The sequence below is a fragment of the Canis aureus genome, chromosome 31 (assembly GCF_053574225.1).
Source record: "Canis aureus isolate CA01 chromosome 31, VMU_Caureus_v.1.0, whole genome shotgun sequence".
Taxonomy (NCBI): Eukaryota; Metazoa; Chordata; class Mammalia; order Carnivora; family Canidae; genus Canis; species Canis aureus.
The window spans coordinates 35346795-35370374 of record NC_135641.1 but is presented as its reverse complement, the minus strand read 5'-3'; the positions used below and the strand labels follow the sequence as shown (position 1 = coordinate 35370374).

At 35.1% G+C, this 23580-nt stretch overlaps 1 long non-coding RNA gene across 6 annotated transcripts in view; it reads right to left on the bottom strand.

Moving 5' to 3' along the window:
• The window catches only part of LOC144302653 (uncharacterized), a 540109-nt gene that overhangs the window by 240221 nt on the left and 276308 nt on the right, over nt 1–23580 (bottom strand). The gene's annotated exons all lie outside the window — the stretch shown is intronic.

Genomic DNA, 23580 nt, shown 5'->3' with positions numbered 1-23580 from the left:
GAATGGTAAGAAGGAAACTCTTGAGAGGTGAACACTAGGCATACAAAGAACAGACTGGTATAGAAGAGCAAAATCTGAGATAAAAGGTACAAATATGTCATCCAAAAAAGCCCAGAGAAGAGCGTGTATCCATACGTGGGGAATGTTCAGCAAGTTGAATGCTGCTAGGAGTTTTGAATACAAGGAGGACAAAGATGTGTGTTCTTTTGGCAACAAAATAGTTATCAGAGGCAAGTGGACAGGTTAACTGGGAGACTTATTTGAGCAAGATATGGCATAGATGAGATGGTAGGCAGAGAAAATAGGAACTATAAAGAGATTTTTTTTATATTAAGCTTTGCTATTAAAGGAGCAGAGAAAGTGGGTGGTAAGTTAGAGAAGTTAGAGATCTAAGGCAAGAGATATTTTTTAAGATGAGAATATTAAAATCATGATGGGTCACCTGGGTGGCTCAGTGGTTGAGCATCTGCCTCTGGCTCAGGTCATGATCCCGAGGTCCTGGGATCGAGTCCCACATGAGGCTCCCCGTGGGAAGCCTGTTTCTCCCTCTGCCTATGTCTCTGCCTTTGCCTGTGTATCTCTCATAAATACATAAAATCTTTAAAAAAAATCATGTTTATATGTTGATAGGAATGACCTAGAAAAAAGTGAGATGCCGTTAATAATGCAAGTTCGTTATTCATTTTTCAGCAACCATTTTAATTGATTAATTAATCAATTAATTATTTGAGGAGAGAGAGAGCACAAGGTGGAGAGGAGGCAGAGGAAGAGAGAGAGAGAGAGGATCTTCAGCAGACTCCCTGCTGAGCACAGAGCCCAACACAAGGCTTCATCTCACAGCCATCAGATTATGACCTGAGCCAAAATGAAGAGTCAGATGCTCAACCAACTGACCCACCCAGGCACCCCTTTTGGCAACTATTTATTGACTATCACACATCAGGCACTGTTCTGGTTTGAGGAGATATGAAAGTTATCTTTTAATTTGGATTAAAAAAGTAATAAATAAAATATATGATACATCAGTTTACTAAAGAGAAAAATAATGCAGGTAATCTTAGACAGGGTGGCCATGTAAGGTCTCACTGAGAAAATATTTGAGTAAAGGTCTGAAAAAAGGAACTACGTCATGTAGATATCTGAAGGAAGAAATTTCTAGAGCTGCAAGTGCAAAGGTCCTAATTCAAGAGCATGTCTTACATATTTGATGAAGAGTGAGAATGTCAATGAAGCTGAGGTTGAGTAAATGAGAGCAAAAATAAAACTTCAGAGAGACAGTAGGAAGCCAGATCTTACAGGCTTAGCAAGATCATTTAAAGATTTTAGTTTCTAGTGATAAAGTAAAATGGAAGGGAAACCATTAGAGGATGTTAAACAGAAGAACAGCTTAATTTTAAGATATTTTGAGAGTTCTTAATGTATCAGACATAGGCTGTGAGAGAAACGGAGTCCAGTATGTTGTATGGGTTTTTGACTGAGTACCAGAAGAATGGATCTATCACTTACTGAGATACAGAAGACTGAGGAGGATCCACTTGGGACAAATGTCATGAGATCAATATTGAATATACTAAGATAAGACACCCATTAGACTTTTAAGTGGCAGTATTGATTAGGCAGTTCTGTAAAGAGTTCTATAGTCCAAAGAAAATGTCCAGTATGGAGGTATAAATTTTGGAGCCATTAGCAGAGAGATCTGTGAACCTGGGTTTTTAAGGGCATAAGTGCAGATATTAAAAAGGATTCCAAAGCCCAAATCCTGAGGAATTTAACATATATATCAAGAAAATGAAGAGGAATCAGCAAATGAGACTGAAAAGAAGTTATCAGAGAAGGAGGGAGAGAACGATGTACTGGAAACAAAATAAGGATTTGGTCAATTATGCAGGATGAATGGACAGAGGGTCAAGGAAAGACAATGCTTCAAAAAGAAAGTATATAATTGTGTCAAATGCTGCTGATGGGCTAAGCTAAATGAGGAATGAAATCTGGCCATTGCTTTTAGCAATGAAGGATGCCATTGGTGATCTTGAAAAGAGTATTTGTACTGGCTTGTTGGAACAAAAGCCCGACTTTCAAGAGAGAATTGTAAGAGAAAAACTGAAAGCACTGAGAGAAAATTACTTTTTCAAGAAGTATTGCTTAAAGGGATGGGGGGAAAAACTGTGGCGAGAACTGGAGGAAAATGAGGAATGAGAGTAGGTTTAATGGAAGAAATATAAAACATTTGTATGCTAATAGAAATGGCCCAGTAGATCAGGGTCTCCTTTCTATACCTCCACCCAAGTCTTCTCAGTCGCCTTTTTGGTTTACTGTTTCAACACTATGACTTCTAAATACTGGAGTGGCCCAATGCTCTTTTCTTTTCATCTTTCACTAACTTCCTAAGTGATCTGCTCCAGACTCATGTTATCTATATGATGATGGCTCCCAAACTGATATGTCCAGCTCTATCTCTTCCCAGAACCCTAGACTCATAGACACAATTTTGTTTTCAGCACTACTAATTGGGTGTGTAAACAAACACCCCAAACATAGCGTGTCTTACTGAATACCTGATGCACCCCCATCCTGGATAACCCCTTACCGAGCTGCACCTTCCATAGTCTTATTTCCAATTATTTAAGTAAATAACCATTCAATTCTTACAGTTGTTTAGGCCTACATACTTGGAATTATTCTTGAAGATCTTGTTTCATAACCTTTATTCAATTCATCAGTGAATGCCTTTAGTGCTATTATTCAGTATATAAAACAATTCTAATTGTTTTATAAACTATTTCTACTGCTACCCTGGGCCCAACCGCCATTTCTAAATTGAATTATTACAATAACCTCCAGCTGGGCTCCTTTTATTCACTCTTACTCAGTGACAATCTTTTCTCAACCAATAGCCAGAGTAATCCCACTAAGACAAAAGTTATAGGGGATCCCTGGGTGGCGCAGCGGTTTGGCGCCTGCCTTTGGCCCAGGGCGCGATCCTGGAGACCCGGGATCGAATCCCACATCGGGCTCCTAGTGCATGGAGCCTGCTTCTCCCTCTGCCTGTGTCTCTGCCTCCCTCTCTCTCTCTCTGGAACTATCATAAATAAATAAAAAAATTAAAAAAAAAAAAAAGACAAAAGTTATATAATTTTATTCCTATTTTCAAAATTCCCCAATGGCAACCTATCTCATTCAGAATAAAAGCGAAATAACCTGCAAAGGCCTGCAAGACCTTTCATGTTGAGAACTCTACTATTTACTATATCTTTTCCTCCTACTGCTCTCCTTCTCCCCTAAACTGGTCTCCTTGCTAATGCTGAAACAATCTACACATGCACACAACATAGGGTCTTTGCTGTTTCTTTTTCCTGTAATATTCTTTATCCAGATTATCTGTATGATTTATTTTTACACTTCCTTTGGCTCATTGCTCAAATGTCACCTTAACTAGAGATGCTCCCTTAACTACTTTACATAAAACAGTACCCCTGCTTCTCTTGGCATTATGTTTCCACCTGCTTTATTGTTTTCTATAACATTTCTCACCATCTCAGCTACTACATATTTATTGATTTTTTAAAAAAATATCCCACATTAGGATGTAGATTCTTTTCTGTCCTGTTGTCTGTTACAATTCTAGTACTTAGAAAAAGCCCAACTCAGAGGAACTCAATAAATAATTGCTGAATGAATGAATGAATTGCTCTCTTCAAATACTATCTCCATTACTTTGCCTTAATTGAAAATTGGCTTTCTGAGGAACTTGCTGATAAATTAAATGACACTCCATAGGTGAATATCATTCTTGACTGTTCTGTCTCATTTGGTACTGGTTTTGATTTTTTTCATTCTTGAAAGTCTTCTCCTTCCCATATTCCTGATGTATCTCATAACTTTCTCTTACCCATCATTCTCAGTTGCCACTGAGGGATCAGCCAATCTATTCAATCCTCTTCTTCAGGGTTCTACTCTTAGCTCTCATTATTTCCTACTCTGTCCAGATGAATTCATCTAATCCTCACAGTTTTGAGAGTATTATGTTTCAATTTGTTAATATCTTCTGTAAAATTTGTATAAACATGACTCAGGCTGGTCTATAAACTGCTTTTTGGTTCTTGGACATGGGCCTCTAGATTCAATGATTTAGGGAATACAGCTCTGAAAGGTCCATTTGAACAAGGTCTAGTGCTTTTATGCACACTAGGATTTAAAAACTACTGATCTATATCTTTATATCTGACTTCTTTTCTGAGCTTTACAATCAAATATTCAACAGACTGTTCCTGATATTTGGATATATCTAAAGCAGTCCAAATTCTACATGTCCAATACTAAACTCATCATCTCATCTACCTTTCCCCAATCCCTCAATTCTCTTCCCGCTACACTCTTATCTTGGTGAGTGGTAGAGTTACCTACCTAACTCAACTTAGCCAGAAATCAGGATATTATCATCTTCTTTCTTTCTTTTACCCCCACATTCAGTCACTCACAATTCCTGTTGTGTTCTATATTCTCATAGTATTTAAACTCCTACATTACTCTAAACTAAAAATATTATTATAATATTTAATATTATATAAGTTATTACTTCCATGGCCTCATTCTTGTCCACATTTATTTTCTTTTCTCCAAGGTGCCGCTAATTTGATTATGTCAAATTTGTTTCTAAAACCATTTATAAGGAAAATACCTGTTCCATGGAGGATACAATCTATAAGGAGCATTGTTTTTTATTTTTAATAAGGAGCATTATGATAATTCAACTGCATTATATCAGTTAACAACCCAGAATTCTTTGCATAACTTTCAAGAGAATACCAAAAGGTCTTATTGTAGTTTATATTGATCTTTATAATATGACATCAGCTGTTTCTTGCTCACTCCTTCATCTCTTCCCATCTCACATTATCAAAATTAAAATAAACTGAATTACTTATTGCTCTCTGAATGAGAGATGCTCTCTGTGGATCTTTGTATAAGCAGCTTCTTTGTATAAGCAGCTTCCTCTAACTGCACCTCCTTTTTAACCTCTCCTAGCTAGCTCCTAATCAGAACAGACCCCTCCTTTCCTGATGTCCATGATCTGTGTTCAAAGACCATATGGAATACTTTAATATTATCATCTATCTACCCATCTTGCTCTGAACTAGGAAATAAATGAGTAGTATAATGGCTTTTTTGATATGTCAACTTGCTATAGTCCCTAGTGATTCAATTAAACACTAATTTAGGTGTTGCTATGAAGCAATTTCTAATCACTTGAATTTAAATAAGGGAGGTTATCCTAGATAAACTGGGTAAGCTTGGCTGAATCATTCGGAAGGCCTTTAAAGTAGGCCTGAGGTTTCCCTGAAAGGGAAGAAATTCTCCAATGGAGAAAAGCTTCAACCTATACTCATGGAGTTGTGATCACAATCATACTTGTGATCTTTCCTACTGTCCTGCTTCTCTGGTTGAACCTTAACTGATATGCAGAGGTACTACCTTTTTTGTTGTGTTGTTATGCATGTCCTGTGCAAAATCCAGTGCCTGACTAATAATATGTACTCAGTACACTTTTAAATGAGTAAAAATGGAAAAAAATCAATTTTGAAACAATCAAGACTTCTCAATAATTTGACCACTGAGAAACCTTGGAGAAAATCATATAGGTCACTAATACTGCAAATCCACAGATACACACACACACACACAGACATGGTCTCTAACTTCAAGGGGGTTGTAAAGTTGCTTGAAAAATTTTTAACTGTCTCTTAACTGCTCCCTCTCCAATTCTGCTCAGTGAAAGTTTGCTTCATTTCTCTTATGTTCCTCACCAGTCTGTGACCCTTATTTAAACAGATAATTTAGCCTTCTATTTCACACACACAAAAAAATGGAGGACTCTAGGGCATAAAATCCTTTACTAAAAAAAGATATATTTTTATACTCAACTGCACTTCTTTGCCCAAGTTTCAAAGGATGTACATGTCTCTCTTTCAATTCAAGCCTAAATCCTAAACTTTGTCTTACATTACCTATAATTTCATTTTCTATATCATTTTGTTTCCTTTCTTTTTCTGATAATCTATTTTTCTACTAAAATCATGAATAATTGGCTCTTTTTAACTTGTCTATCCCCTCTATTACTTCACCAAAGTCTCTTACTGAGTCAAAAACAATGTCCCAACATGATGGACTTATTTCAAAAAAAAACATATGATTAGTAAGAGAAAACTCATTTCAACAAACATTGCACAGTATGTTCATTGTAGCATTATTCACAGTAGCTAAGGGGTGGAAGTAAATAAATATTTATCAAAGAATTAATGGATAAAGAGAATATGACATATACAAACAATAGAATATTATTCAGCCTTAATAAGGAGAAAAATTCTGTCATATGTTAAACCAAGGATGAAATTTGAGGGTATTAGGCTCAGTGAAATAAGCCAGTCATAAAAAAAGAAATACTTCATGATTAGATATGATGTATCTAATGTAGTCAGACTTATAGAGACAGAAAGTAGGATTAAAGTTGCCAGGGCCAGAGGGGAGGCGGGAAGGGGAAATTGTTCCATGAGCAGAGAGCTTTGGTTTTGCAAGATGAAAAAGTTCTATGTTGTGTATATAGTTAATATCGTATGCTTAAAAATGGTTAAGATGAGAAATTTTGCGATGTGTCTTTTTACCACAATAAAACAAAACAAAACAAAAACAAAAGAAACTAAGTCCTGTATTGTTTGTTACCACAATAGTTGATGCATTTAGAGAGGCATATTAATATGTGATTGTAGGTATGCAAATAGGAAGCTTTTAGTGTAAGAACAAATGTACTATTAGTAGCAGTTTCTTTTTGCTTAGTATCCTTCCTAGAAGTGATAAACCACCTTTATCACCTATTACAACTCTTGTTCCAAAAATTAATACCATAGATACTTAGAGGTTGAGATCTACTTCATTTAAAAGCCACGGTGATCCACACTCGATCAGTTGTCCCAAGTATCCTAATTTCCTAGATTATACCACTTCTTGAATTCTCCTATTTGTACCTGTGTTTAGTCAGTCGACTTCTTGGAGCATTATTCCTCAAAATATCACTCCATCTCCAGAGTCAAATCTTCTTTCTCATCTTTGGAAAAAATAATTAAGGCAACATAGCAATCAAAAGTGAGGATGTTGGGAGCAAATTCAGAAAGTGATGGCGATTTACCCATTGGTCAAGGACGTACAGCCTCCTTCAATTTCAGGCAAAGGTATTAACAAAAATTAGGCTCAGATAATTAATTACTATTGAAGCCTACCTGCATGTCGGTACACCAAAGGACCAGAAGAGCAAAGTATTTGAAAGAAATCCAAGCTTCAATAGCCCGTGAACAATAAATATGTCTGCACATAGTGATACAAGTTCTTTTCCCTTTCCAGTTTTACAGTTTGCATGCACACAATTAAATATACTTATTTAGAAGATTTTGGTGTAAGGTAAAGCAACATGTCTCTAAAAGGAAAGTATTTGTTTGCCTTTGTATTTTTAAAAAGTCTTTAAAATTGCTTTGATTCTTTACAGTCTAGAATTTTTATGATTACTTTCTCAAATAATTACTAGAGGAAAATTTTATCCATTTTTATTTTTGCCTCTGTTCTTCTGGCAATACAAGTATTGCTACAAGCTTCTTTTCCTGATATTTTGGATATCTCTGTGTGTGACTGACAACCCTCTCCACCTTGATCAATTATGATAAAGACTAGTAAAAACTGTTAGAATTCTTTTAAAAAATTCTTTATATGTGGCTCTGAGGTCTTTTTACTATTTACTGAATTCTTGAAAACTTAATTATATACCAAAATATTTAGAATCGTGGCCTAAAACTTTATTATATCTTCATTATCTCATTTTCCATAATTTCTGAAGTAAAATTGTTTTCTAGTAAATAATAAATTGTACTAGTGTTGGTTTATGTACATTTTGTGATAAAAAGAATAAATTCTCCCTAAAACAAGCTAAAGATGATTTTTAAAATTAAAAACAATTTAAAACCTTAGTTTATTTTTAAATAATAGGCAAAGAAATAAAAATTCTCAAAAAATATTTGATTGGCTTATTTTTACATTCTAAATGCATAAATTTTATGCTTATTCCAATTAGGAGAGGAATGCATAATAACCTTAATTGTAGATCTTTATGGTAAGTTACTCAACTGGATCATTGCTCAATCCTTGATCAAACTTCAATCAGTAGTAAAGATACAAGAGAAGGAATTTGTAGAAAGTTCATGAGGTTAGACCCAGGCTTCTAATTTAACTGACAATAGAACAATAAATACACACAGGCTTCATATATCCTAATACATGATAAATGTTCCTGATGAAAGCAACAGATTTTACATTTTTTTCTGAGGAACTTGTTTCAACATAACATTCATATAGCTGTGTAATAGTAGATCTCATCTGCCAAGAAGAGTTCATAAAAGGGATAGGAGATTCACTCCAAATCCCATACATAGTTCCTTTGAGACACAGTGATCAGTGATCATAATTGCGTTTTTATAGTGGCACTGTTTTCTTTTTTCTTTCTTTCTTTCTTTCTTTCTTTCTTTCTTTTTCTTTTTTTTTTTTTTTTTGGCAGATGAAACTCAATTTTTCAAAAAGTCAGTGTCCATTCTCTAATCCTAAATGTAGGGGCAGCTTTATCACCGACATTTGGCACACAGGCTCTACACAAAGCTATTTGGCTGATTTAATTCACTTTAAAAAGGTAATTTTCTAAATACTCTCTTTTGGCCTGAAAGAGTTAAAGTTCTGCCAGTTGGGTAGTTTTTAGCCCTTTCTCGCTGGCACAAGGACACAAATGAGATCTTACTGCAGATTTCCTTGGACACAAACAAGCACAAAACCTAAATTTGTAGGCTTCTCAATCTCTGTAATCAGAATATTAATTCTAAAATATTTCTGTTGTAGTTAACAATCAGGATTTTAAACTGCCTGCATTATAAAGTATCACACACAGAAAAGTACACACAAAAAACCTACAGGACAACAAGCTATCAGAGGAAAACTATGGAACAATCATCCAGATCAAGAAATAGACCACAACTAGAGAAGTCCATTTACGTATCTTCACTCCCTTTGGCACTTTCCTCTTCCCCAAAAGTAACCACTAACCTGACATCTGATATTTTAGTTTAAATTTGTCAGTTTCTGATTTTTTTAAAATAAATGGAATGATACAGTATATATTATTTAGTATCTAACTTGTCTACTTAAGATTCATACTTTTTTTAGTAGCCATATTTCGTCCATTTTCATTGCCGCATTGGTTCTGTTGTATGCGAGCAGCTATGAATATGTTCTATGCATGCCTTTCTCTTACTTTATACCCAGGAGTGAAATTGTTGGTATGCAGATCTGCACCACTAGATGATGATAAATTGTTTCTCAAAATGTCTGTCCCACAAGGACCACTTGATAGCTCCTGATACTCTGTATCTTCTCTAATATGTTGTATAAGAGTTTTTAAAATCTTACCTATTCTGGTGGGTTAAAATATGGCAATTTATGAAAATCTATTTAACAATTTTTTCCTTCTCCAAATATCACGAAGATACTCTACTCTCTAACTTTCAGGCCATCCCTCTTGCATGTAATGATTAAGTATCAAAATAGACCTGTGATTGATTTCGGGGTATGGTGTGATACAGGGATCAGGTTTAATTAATTTATTTTTTATCAACTTGATATTCAATTGACTTACAAAAGAGATTACCCTTCCTCTACTACTCTTAGGTAATACCATAAATCAAGAGTCCATGTGTCTGTAGACTTTCACTGATCCTTGTCTCTAACCTTGCCTTAACACTGTAGTTCCTTACTGTAGTGTGATAAGGAGACTTGCTAAAAGTCCTCCAATAATGTTTTAATTCATCAAGAATGTCTTTTCTAATCTTGGCTCATGGCACTTACCTACGAATTTTAGAATCAACTTGTCAATTTTCACAGAAATATCCATTGGAGCTTTCATTCAGGTTGTAGATTATCTATATAAAAATACGTGGGGAATTTGACATCTTTACCATGTACAGTCTTCCAAACTATGAAGAGAGTACATATTTATCTTTCAGTAATACTTCAAGCTATCTGGGTTCCCAACTGGCTTATTAGTGAGGGTTCTCAACTATCACATCTGGTTTTGACTAATTTCTAAGTATTTGTTATATTTTACATGTTAAAAATTCTTTCTTTTAAAAGATATTTTATTTGGTCATTTGTATTTGGCATATAGATACACACTTTTATCTATTCCAGGTATTTTAAAATTATTTTTATTAATTGTAATTTTACTGACCCTTTGGCTGAATGAAAAGATTTCTAAATATCTAAATATCTATAATATCCTTGTAGTTTGGCTATTCTATATTATTCAAATGATGACTTTGTTAATTTCACAATTTTCATTTCTCTGGCTATATTTTTTTCCAGTGAAATCCATTTTAGGAATGTGATTAAAAATCATAATTTTAAAATTCCTTGTTTCAAACTAAAATACTAATTTGACATGTTAAACATGTATCTATTTGCATTAGTAAAGCTTTGATTTTAAACAAAAAATTTCCATTGTTGTCCACTGTTCCACAGTAGTTTTTGTGATATTTAGAATGGACTCCAGTTTCATATATTTATAAGTTTGTAGTCAAAGTGATATTTCACATAGCACAATGAGTAAAATCTTTATACTTACTATATCCCAAATAGAACAATGCAAATCTTTTTTAAATTTAACTTTAAATAAAAATTTGCATATATTTTAGGTGTACAACATGTTAATTTGATATACATATACACAGAAAATGAGGACTATTGCCATGCTAATCAATATACAGATAGTTCATGTTACCATTTTTATGTATGTGTGATTAGAGCTTCTGAAATTTCCTCTTTTAGCAAGTTTCCACTATTCACTACAGCATTATTAACTATAATCATCATGCTACATTTTAGGTCTCTAGACTTATTCATCTTACATAACCTGCTACTTTGTTTTCTTTGAGACACATCTCATTTCCCGCCCCCCCCCCCACTGTAACTATTACTCTACTCTCTGTTTCCATGTATTCCACATTTTTAGCTTCACCATAATAGTAAGATCATGCAGGTATTTTTTTTTTAATTTTCCTCATAGGGTCCAGCTCATTTCATTTAGTATAATGTCGTCCAAATTTATCAAATTGTTGCAAATGGCAAGACTTCCCTTTTCAAGGCTGGATAATATTCCATTGTTGTATTTTTTTAGGTCTGTCCATTTAGTCTAAATTTTAAATTTATTTATTTACTTGAGATAGAGTGAACGAGTACATGAGTGGAGGGAGGGTGAGAGGCAGAGAGAGAGAGAGAGAGAGAGAGAGAGAATCTCAAGCAGAGTCCATGCTCAGCACAATGTCCAACACAGGGCTCAATCTCATGACCCAAGAGATCATGACCTGAATCAAAACAATAGTTGGATGCTTAACCAACTGAGCCATCCTGATGCCCTTATTTTGTTTAAATTTAAAAATTTAGAGCAAAATTATGCATGATATCCTCTTGGTGTGTTAGTGTTTACAGTTTCTGATATACATTCTTTTGAGTGCTATTTCTCTCTCTTTCTGATTCTCCAGAAATTTTACTGAATGTTACCTAGAAGTGATTATCTTTTCTCATTTTGTTTGGCATTCATAAGGTCTCTGTGATTTGTTATATGTTGTGATCAGTTCTGGAAAATTCTTGAGAATTATGTCTTTCAAATATTGTTTCTGCTTCATTTTCTCTATCCCTTTCTGGGACTGCAGTTACATATGTATTTGATCATCTTGCTTTGTCCCGTTTATCTCTTCTGTATTTAACATATTTTATTTCTCTTTGCTTCATTCTGGAAATTTCTTACTAACCTATTTCAAGTTCTTTAATTATTTCCTTAGTATGTCCATTTTATTATTAAACCAATCTATTACATTTCTAACTTTAATGTTTTTTAAGTTCTGGAATATTCATTTAACTATGGACATTTTTTTCTTGCAGGCTTCCAAAATTTTTAATCTTATCAATTATCCCCCAGAATATAATAAAAATGATTGTTTAAACTCAAAAACACCTAAAGGTACTAGGTATCCAGAACTACTTTAATTCAGTTTGAAGTTTGAGATGATTTGAAATTAAGCATCAGTTTGTAGAAGAGCTACACTACACATTGCTCACCCAAGTTTTCCCTCTAGTCTTAAGAGAAATAAGACTGACTGCTTAGAGTCTAAAACACTGAGCTACCTCTTTCAGAGTAAGCCAATGTTCCTCAGGAGAGAGTGGCAACAAACACCAGCCATCTTTAGATATTTACCCTTCAAATCTTGACCTTGTAACTTTTCATGGCTTTGTCAGCTCTACATGTTTTTAAGCAATTTTTTTATTTCATCCAGTTTTTTAAAGCTGTGTTCAACTATGAAAATAGGGTCAAATGACCTAATCTGTTATAACCAAAACTGTAAATTTGAATCATTTTAAAACTCTCTAAACAATAACATCAAGACAAAAGATCTTTATAAACCTTTCTAATTTTCAGATGATACATTTCTAATAAATGGAAAAAAATATTTCTACAGAATGGAAAAAGCATGAATTTTTTGAATAAAATTTTAAAAATTTTCATCAAATAACTCAGAGGCTACTTTAAAGTGATAGCTTTTTCCCTGTTTACAAAGATGCATATTAAAATACAACTAAATATCAATATAAAGTTGTACCTCTTTGCTTTATTAGGTCTTGAGGCCTAAATTGTCAATGTAGCAACAGAACAATAAAAAACCTTGTAGTTTTAAGTAGGCTCCATGGGACTTAAACTCACAACCCTAAGAAGACCTGTGCTAAAATTAAGAGTGGAAGCTTAACTGCCACTCAGGTGCCCCACGAAAATTTTTATGTAAATTGCAGGGGATCCCTGGGTGGCTCAGTGGTTTAGCACCTGCCTTTTGCCCAGGCTGTGATCCTAGAGTCTCGGGATCAAGTCCCACATCAGGCTCCGTGCATGGAGCCTGGTTTTCTCCTTGCCTTTGTCTCTTTCTCTGTGTCTCTCATGAACAAATAAATAAAACCTTAAAAAAAAAAAAGAAAAAAATAATGTAAATTGCATACATTAAAAATATTGCAGTCATGTGCCCAAATGTATCTGTAAACATAACTTCTTTGTAATATCTATAATACACACATTTTAAATATTACATATTTATTAATAATTTTCTAGTCTCTCTGTGTCTGCCTAAAAGCTCTAGTAGTCACTAAAATTCATGAACTAAAAAAGTCTGAGGTTTTCCATATTCAAGTGTCAGAATCATGTGAGAGTATAAGCCTCAATCATTATCCTTTCCAAGGTATCTGGTGTGTCCTTGTTGTCTTTTGAGACAATAACTAAATAGGGATTAACCTTTGCAAAGTATATAGTCCTTTTATGGTTCATAGAAAAATCACCTCTGGTTGTGTTCAATTCCATCTTGGTCACCAACATACTGAGTCAAGCTGTGTTTAGTAATATACTCAGTGGCCCCGGCCTATTGGACAAAGTTCCTATGTTAGGATTTGGTAAAAAGGCCATACTTGGAGAAATGATGCTCAGCGTCTTTCACTTGTGGCTCTAGCCCTTGAAAGGAAAGGTATTGTTTCCTCTTTCTCTTTCAATGCCTAGGTTCTCTTTTTCCTTTTTTTTCTAATCAGTCACTCCATGTTCTCTTCTATATGCAGGTCCACTCTTATCTTAGGCTGCTCTGTAAGCATATGGCTGAATCTTTCATACTTAAATGTAAGCCTTTGTTTCTACTTATCTACAAACATACTGAAGGGAATAACATGGCTTTGGAAGATAATATGAAGAAGGTGAGGAAAAAAACAGAAAACACATATTAATATTTAGAGATATAATCTCATCATGGACCATATCATATTTATGCACCTAAAAATCAAAAAGACAGAAAAATAACCTTAATTTTATGCTTTTCTGTGCCAGACAACATAGAAAAGGTATTCACATTTGTAAGAACCACAGTCTGTTAAGACAGATGTTTATAGATGAGGAAACTAAACTTCAGCAAAATTCATTGATTTGCCAATGTCATGTAGTAAGTAAGAAAAACAGTCATGTTTTAAATCCAGGTCTTGCTGGCTTCTAAGCAACCTCTTTCTTCTATTTCATTCTTATACTTCTGTAGGAGATATAAAAATCCACATGTCTTAATCTTTGCCTTTTCTCATTTTAGATGTTATATATGACTTCCTTCTCACAGACTAAAATAATTCTCTACTGGCCCAAAAAACTGAAGTTAAAAATTTTCCACAGGCAATTAGTTAATCTATAAAAAATTCAATAAATATTAGGTATTTAAATTGGGTTACATTAGGACTCTTTTTTCTTATCCTATTCCCTATGATCCAGCTATAAGAAGGCTAAATATGGGTTGGTCCTTCTCCTAATCCACTATGTCCATCATTTCAAATGATTACCTTCACCAGCATACCTAAGTTACTGTATAGATGTTATTTAAATAGGATTGTTGGACAAGTAAGAAGAGAAAGTCTTGTGTAAAGGAATGAGCTAATAAAGAAGAATACTGATCATATTTACATTAATAAACATTGATTATTGGCCAGGCAATTTCCAGAAAGCTATATGTGTATTACCTAATTAGTAAATAGTCATTAAATCTTTGCCTTAATTTCAAGAAATAGGTAGCATAGTGTTTTCACTTTATAGATGATAATAAAAAATGGAAAAGGCATAAGAGTAGTTTTCCTGTTGTGACAACTTTAAGTAATTTAAAATTTTAATTTGGCTACTTTCCAATTTTAATTGTTTGTGCTTTAGATGAGCGCTTCCAAAACCTCAGGGTACACCTGAATCATCTGGGGATCTTATTAAAATGCAGGTTCTGATTACCAGGTGGGATCTGAGATTCTGTATGCAAACACACTCCCCCAGACTGTACTTTGAAAAACAAAGCTTTTTGGATTACTGATTTTTCCATCAAAGTGTCATTCGTAAAGGGCTGACTTTATAACAGTTGAAAATTAACTGAGTATTAACATTTAGTTTATTAAATAAATGTTGATGACCAGATATATTCCTAAATCAAAAGACTGTTTTCACAAAGGCAAATGTTCAATGTAGACAGAAAAATTTAAGAGGACATAACTCCATTTCCCCCTCCCTTGGTATGTTTTATTTTTTTTTTATTTTTATTTTTTTTAAATTTTTTTTTTATTTATTTATGATAGACACACAGTGAGAGAGAGAGAGGCAGAGACACAGGCAGAGGGTGAAGCAGGCTCCACGCACCGGGAGCCCGACGTGGGGTTCGATCCTGGGTCTCCAGGATCGCGCCCTGGGCCAAAGGCAGGCGCTAAACCGCTGCGCCACCCAGGGATCCCCCCTTGGTATGTTTTATATGTACAAAAAGTACACTGGCATACGTACCCTATCTCAATAAAAATGGTCATTGTTTATAAAACATTTACTATGTGCCTCAGACTATTCTAAGAGCTTTAAGTAAGTATATTATTTTATTCAGTGCTGTAAGGAATATGAACTGCTATTATTATCCGAATTTTATAGAGAGAGGAATAGAAGCAACAACAGTTTAACTGCCCAATGTTGCAAGCACTGACTAATTTCAGGGTTTTCTGATTCAATCTTAATTTTACATTTCATGTCATCTCTCTGAATTTTGCCTTATACCACTCTCACTGTGTATTCGTGCTCTGTACTTTGCCTCCGATGTGAAGCCTAGAGATCCTGCAGAATTAGTATCCAGGCTTGGAGGTCAAGGTGAGGGTTTTACAGTGTAGACTCAGACAAAGAAAAGAACTAGCATTCTGCAGGAACAGAATCAAAGTCATAGGCTCAGACAGGATTATGTCCTATCTAAGGTGACAGCTAAGAATGCCTTGGCAAAGGTTCAAAGAAGCAAAAATAAAAATAAAAATAAAAGAATGAGTGACAGGAACAGAATATGGCCGAATCCAGAGTGCAGAAAGGTCGAGTACATGAAGTTGGTTATAATAAGAATCAAGACACAAATAATAGAGTATCGGTGGCCCGTGTGAACTGGCTGCTGACTCTGTAATCCAACAGCACACCTGATGATTGATAACAGACTATAAAAGAATAGATAATTATGAACTCTGTACTTCATGACTATGAATCTGGCTTTCTATCCTATCAATATCTCCAGGGACTGGCTTGACGTTCTGGCTTTATACAAATGCTGGTCAATGTTCCCAATCAGACACTGCCCTATGAACTACTGAGTTGGTTCTAGCCTTGTCTTAGCTCTCTACAATCACGAATTTAGTGGCTTTAAATGCTAAACAAATGTATTACTTTACAGTTTTATAGGTCAGAACTCTGGTGGGATCTAGAGTCAGATTCCTTTTTCTTGCTCATTCAGGTTGTTAGCAGAGTTCAGTTCCCTTCAGTTGTAGAATTAAGGTATCAATTGCTTTGCTGTTTGTCAGCTGAGGGTCATTCCAAGCTTCTGGAGATTACCTGCATTCCTTGGCGCATAGCCACTGTCTTTCATCTTCAAAGCCAGTAACAGCAGATAGAATTAGTCTCATGCCTCTTCTTTTCTCCTAGCTCTGTCTCTCTATATACCTGGACCTTGCCAGGAAAAAGTGTTGCTTTTAAGGACTTAATGTGATTAGATTGGGCCCACCTGAGTAATCCAGGCTACCCTCCCCATTCCAAGGTCTGTAATCTTAATCACACCTGCAAAACTCCCTTTTTACTGTACAAGTTCGTGTATTCATAGGTTGCAAGAATTAAGACATGAACATTTTTGGGAGACAATTATTCTAACAGAAGCCTACTATGTAACATTGGCTTATTTTAGTTGGGTTTATTAGTTGCAAAAAGAGAATAAACTAGGTACATTGGAGTAGGAATTCATTAGATGAGATAAACTAGACCTCGGAAGTCCCAGGAGGGCCAGACAACTGAGTTTATAGAGTAAGCCAACAGAAACAATATCCAAACCACACCACCAAACTACTCACAGGTCTGATTCTAACAGAGGCATTTTAAACCATGAACATGAATTCTTACCCTTGGCAATCCTGTCACAGGTGCTTCTCAGACTCAATGTCTTTGCCAAACCCTGCCATACTCACCAGGTATGATTTCCTTAAAAAAAAAAAAAAAAAAAAAAAAAAAGTCTACTTTTTCCCTGCTGAACTGAAGCATTGTGGAGATATATTTCACTAGGGGCATCTTGGTCAAATGTCTGTCTCTTAGCAGCCAAGAAGGTGGGGAAATTCAATCTTCTAATCTTTGGTGTCAGTTGTGCCAAGTATGGGGGGGAGGGGAACCTGGGCCACAAATATGACCCTACCCTACATACTACAATGATCCTTTTTCTCAGATGAAACCTAAAAGGGATAACATTGATACCTCCAAGGTAAAATGAAAATGTTTATCAAGGCCCAAAAATGCCTAAGGAGAATTCCATCTACACTGTGCTAATAATTAATCATGGTTGTGGTTTGAAAAGATCCCATCATCTAAAGAATCAAAAAAAAATCATAGAATCATAAAAGTCAAGTCACAAATTTTTTTTTTTTAATTTTTTTTTTTTATTATTTATTTATGATAGGCAAACAGTGAGAGAGAGAGAGGCAGAGACACAGGCAGAGGGAGAAGCAGGCTCCATACACCGGGAGCCTGACGTGGGATTTGATCCTGGGTCTCCAGGATCGCGCCCTGGGCCAAAGGCAGGCGCTAAACCGCTGCGCCACACAGGGATCCCAAGTCACAAATATTTAAGAGCTCCTATAATTCTGAAACAGAGATAATTTTGATGTTTTTTATATTTCTAGGATTTCACATTATTCAGGATGTTTTCCCCCCAGTTGCAGTACTCTAAAGCCTGGATTAAGTGGCACGAACATATTTAGCTTACAAATCACATTAATCCCACTAATATTTTCTACCACATTTGGTGTTTATAAATACTATGAGCAATAAAATACTTATCATCATTTTTATTTTACTGCAGAATATGCACATAAGTGTATAAGTTGAGAATACCCAGGTCTGAATTCCCTCTGTAAGTCATTTTCCTCACCTCAAATTGGGAACTCCGTATCTATTTCATAAAATTGTTTTAATAATTAAAAGAGAACATATGTACATAATTTGAGTGCCATTAATTTAATATAAATTCAGAAACAAGAAGGAGTTTCAAAAACATCTAAGATAACTCATTAATGGCAGATCAATTGATCAATTGATGATTCAGGGTTGGAGATGGGCAAGGGCTGAGATTAGCTCACATTTGGTGCAAAATTTTCCCTTCAGACAGGACAGGCATTTTTCACTAGAGTTAGAATACAAACTCTGTGGGAAAAGAAAGTTTCCTTGGAAAATCTCATTTTCCCTCTGAGAATTAAATCAGTTGCCCTAGCCATGAACTATCTGGAATCCTGATATGCCATATAAACTGTAACTTAAAGGCATTTCCATATAAAGCAAACCATGAAATCATCTCACAAGAACAGACCAAGTGACTTGGTCAAGCTACTCAATATAACATAGCTTATTCAATGGTGATGTTTGAATTCACTAAGAAATACATCTGTGAATTTGATGCTTGTAACCTGTCACTTACAAATTCAAAATAGTCCCTAAAGCACTGCGCATGGAGTGAGCAGTTTAGGCCTGAATTCTCTTCCTTTCCAGTTACTAGCTGTGGGCCCATGTCAACCTTCAGTGAAGGTGCAATTTTTTTATTTCGAGATTGCCTTCTGTCTTATCTAGGGGTAGGGGCTATATCATTCACAAAGCATATATCATCTCAGTCTTCACAGAGTGCATCATCCTGAGGATGCAGCTATTCAACAACTCATTACACAATTATTCAATTATAGTTTGAATTAAAGCTACTAAAATTAAATAATACATTCTCTACAACAAATCTATTCCCAGCTGCAAAATCTGGAAAATACGATTTTCCCCAAAGGAAATCATGTCCTAGGCCGCTCATTGTAAAAGGAATAAAGTAGAAACTATAGTTTCAAAGTATATGTAGTATATTAAATTCAGAGGTGGTTTAAGGATGCCAAGTAATGATGAAATAACTTACTTTCCAATATTTTACTAGTGAGTCCTTTTCTTTAATATCACTTTTATTTTGAATGTAGCTTCTTTCAATTTCTCCTAGCTGGGTCAGAATTTATTCCATGCTGCATCACTACGTGACCTAAAACAATAGCTTCATTGAGAATGTGCAGTAAAAACTGCTATCTGATCAGCAGTGATCTATGAGAGCTGGACTCATAGTGTTATTGCTGGTGTTTCAAAGTTGAGTGCATCAATACTGATATATTCCAAAGAGCACAAGCCAATTAAACCTTTGGTGAATTTTATCCTATTTTGTGTGCTATGGATTCCATTCTTTTTCCAATGTCTTAAATCAGGGTCAGCCTAAAGCAAAACCATAGCAAATCTCTTGTCTTTGCTTCTGTCTCACTCCCTATTGAGGGCTGCCCTTTTCTCCTACCCTTCTCCTGCTACCATTCTGTGCCTCAGTGCTACACCCTGAGACCTTGCTCTCAGCTGTTTGATGTGTGATGGTTTGACCCCCATATGCTGAGAGCACACAGCAAGCCATGAAACAGTCTTGGATAAGGGGCAGGACATGACTCCAAGGGTTCATGCTTTCCCGACACCACTGAAGTCTCTGTGTGAGTTGGCCACAGATACTCCCATAAGATCTCCAGCATTGGGGCACCTGGGTGGCTCAGTCAGTTAGGCATCTGCCTTTGGCTCAGATTATGATCCCAGGGTGGGATCGAACCCTGCTGAGCACAGAGCCTACTTTTCCCTCTCCTTCTCGCTCTCTCTGTCTCTCTTTCTTTCAAACAAATAAATAAAATCTTAATTAAAAAAAAAAAAAAGATCCCCAGCATTGGTTCTGCTTGCTTGGATTGCATTGTTTTAATTTCTCAATTGTTAATATATATCTCTTTTATCTACCTATCTTTAAGACAGCACTGCAACTTAAGATGCTAGAAGTTAACACTCATAAATAAATAAGGTTTAGGATGACATCTCAATAGCTAAATTTGGATACTTTTGCAAAAGTAAATATGATTACTTATACTCCATTTAGAGTACTTCCACTAACTCAAGTTTTATTTTATGGCCTAGAACATTAATCAGTATACCCCAAATTTGTATTTATTAAAAAATAAGTTATCTGAAAACCTTTTGGGAAATTTTAATCTTTTAATTTTATTATGAGATTTTAGCTAAGTCCCTGAGTAAGAATGCCTGCTTCTTTCAAATTAAGCTGCTATTGTAAAAATCTAATCATTCATGTCATCACTTGTACTGATTCAACACATTAAAACTATAGTTCTCTGGCACTGACACCAAGAATCATATGCTTCTCTTTAACACCACAGCGTCTCCTTTTGAAGCTGTTACAATATTACTGGAAATGATTTAGCTTCTCTATGTGATACATTTTCATTAAAAATATCTCATTTGGAATAAATCATAGGGATTCAGCTGATGTCTGCAAAAGACAATAATGCACGCAGCCAATGAGCATTAATATTATTTTTAATGCAGGGTGTTTTACTTTGCTGACAAAAAATTCCATTTATATTAAAGAAAAAGTGCATTATTATTTAGTGTCACAAATATTTTGCATAATTGAAGATGTTAAACACACCTTTATTTTAAAGGAATAAAACACTTGGCACTTGTGATTTTCTTAAGCATTCAAAATGGAATGCTTTTTCTTTTTTTTTTTTTTTTTTTTTTTAAATTTTTTTATTTATTTATGATAGTCACACAGAGAGAGAGAGAGAGAGAGAGGCAGAGACACAGGCAGAGGGAGAAGCAGGCTCCATGCACCGGGAGCCCGACGTGGGATTCGATCCCGGGTCTCCAGGATCGCGCCCTGGGCCAAAGGCAGGCGCCAAACCGCTGCGCCACCCAGGGATCCCTGGAATGCTTTTTCAAAATGGAAAACTGATTTAAGATTCAGCAAGCTACAAGAGAACAGGGTTAGCTTTATAAGGACATGTGAGAAAAAGTATTTTTTTTCACAACCTGGGATTACACAGAACTATTACACATATTTAATTGCTGCAGATATTAGAGAAAAACAGTTAAAAGAGTTTTCTGTCACAGTAATCATTAATGATGAAATCTTCATCTGCTTAGCAATGGGAGTCTGTCCAATTAGTTTCTATGTCTCTCAAGTTCTGCATAAATATGATAAAATTTGCTTGTTTCCATCGTGATTTTTCTGAGGCTCTCTTTCCTGGGCGAATCTCCAGATTGGCAAACTCAAGCAGATTTTAAAATATCCTTTCCATATATCACCCACACTTGTCCTGCTTGCGGATGGATTGACGTCTAAGCTCAGAGGGTTGTAACTAAGCTGCTTTTCTCGGCAGAAAAGTTCATTTTGCTTCAGCTGTTGCAGATACATCCCTTACCTCCTACTAATTCAGTGTTTTCCAATTGTTCCAGTTGGCCTCCAACTGCTCAGGTTCACTGTTCAAGGGTCAGTGAAGAATGCCTCTTTTTCAGAGGGCAGGTCCAAAATCATTCTTCTCTCTTGACACATTACATAACTTGTCTACATGTATAAGGTATGATAATGTATTTTATTTGTCATTTCAGCTAAGACAGGGAACAATTGGTTGGTTGAGTTAAGGTGGTTTTTTTTTTTAGAAATTCAGACACTTAATTTCTTATTAAATCCTTGTAATAAAGCTTGTTAAATAATTTTAAAAGATAAGTAAATTTTAAAATTTACTCAAAGACCTCTCTCTCTCCAGTCCTTGCACTTTAGTTCTTTTCTAAGAGCAAAGGTTTTTAGAAGAGCATAGAGCAGGAAAAGAGAATTTCCAAATAGAAATTAAACATTGGTTTTCAAATCCAACGATATCTGTCCCGTATAAAAAGCAACCTAATGTATTTCCTTTGGGCCTAATTTTGACGATTAACACACCACTAATGAGGCCCATGTCATAGAATCATAGAAGTTCAAATAGACCTAGAGGAAATCTTCAAATTTTTCTAGGTCAAAACCCTAACTTCCCCACTTTAAAGGACAGGGAAATGATTCTCATCAAGTAAAGTGACTTGGCTAAAGCTAAATGGCTACTTACAAAGAAGAAATTAAACCCTAGGCCCCTGACTTCTTTGCTACTGTACTTTCTTCCAAGAATGATTATTATAACCTATACAATCCCTCATACTGAAAATCAACCCCATGAATATGTCCTTTAACAGTAGATCAATACCATCATCTTCATATTTATTTATTTATTTATTTACTTATTTTTAAATAAATTTTTATTTATTTATGATAGTCACACAGGGAGAGAGAGAGAGAGGCAGAGACACAGGGAGAGGGAGAAGCAGGCTCCATGCACCGGGAGCCCAACGTGGGATTTGATCCCAGGTCTCCAGGATCACGCCCTGGGCCAAAGGCAGGCGCCAAACCGCTGCACCACCCAGGGATCCCCATCATTTTAATATTTAAATATCAAACTGCCTTCCTCAAAAATTGATCAAGCGTCACACTGAAACATGATTTTCTAAGTGATCACTAAATCACATCTAATAACCATCCACTGTTCTATGTTCATGGACAAAACAAGAAAAGCAGTGAAACAGTATTTGTACAGTCATAAGTCTCTGACAAATGTGCATGAAAATGGCTTAAACGTGTATTTACCTGTTTTAAATAGTAAGTAGTTAGGTGTTCAAAGTATATTTACTCTACAGAAGAATATAATGGTTGAAAAGACAATTATGGAAGCCAGAGTGAGTGGGGTCAGATTTCAGTTTCCTCCTATGTGAGATGGGGTAATAAAAATACCGACCTTGTGAGATTGTCTGGGGGTTAAACATATGTTTAATATGCCAATGTTAATAAAACATAAATTAACATGCCTATGCTGTTGACATTGCTGTCATCGCCTTCATTATGATTATTTTCTTCAAAGATTTGTGATAATAAATTATTTTAAAAATCATGGCTATATTTTGTTCATAATAGTCTGTTCTCTATAAAGAATACATTCCTTTTCATAAAACATTTACTAGAAAATTGCATCTGAGGCGTTTTCTGAATTGAATTTAGATCCATGAGCAATAAGATTTCAACATTAAAAATGTATTGTATATAAATGACTTTATACTGAGTTCCAACTAAAACTAATTGCAGATTAAGGTGTTAAAAATGTAAAGTTAAAAATTTATCTCATATATATCCTCTATTCTTCAGTCGATTTCATATTCTCTTCCTCAGTTTACTTGTATGGAGAAATAGTGTATTAGAGAAGATGACCCCTAAAAAACCTCTAGTCTTAAAGCTCTATGATTATAATTTTTTATTCTCTCATTTTCAAAGGGAGCTTTTGTAATCTCAGTACTAAGTAACCAACTACCCCAATTCTGGCTAAGAAGGATTTAGCTTCAAATAATAGGCTGATCATCTTTTAGATTATCTGTGATATTTTTACATCTTTCTGAAAGTTTTGGAGACCTAAGTCTTCAAAAAGAACACTGAAGTAATT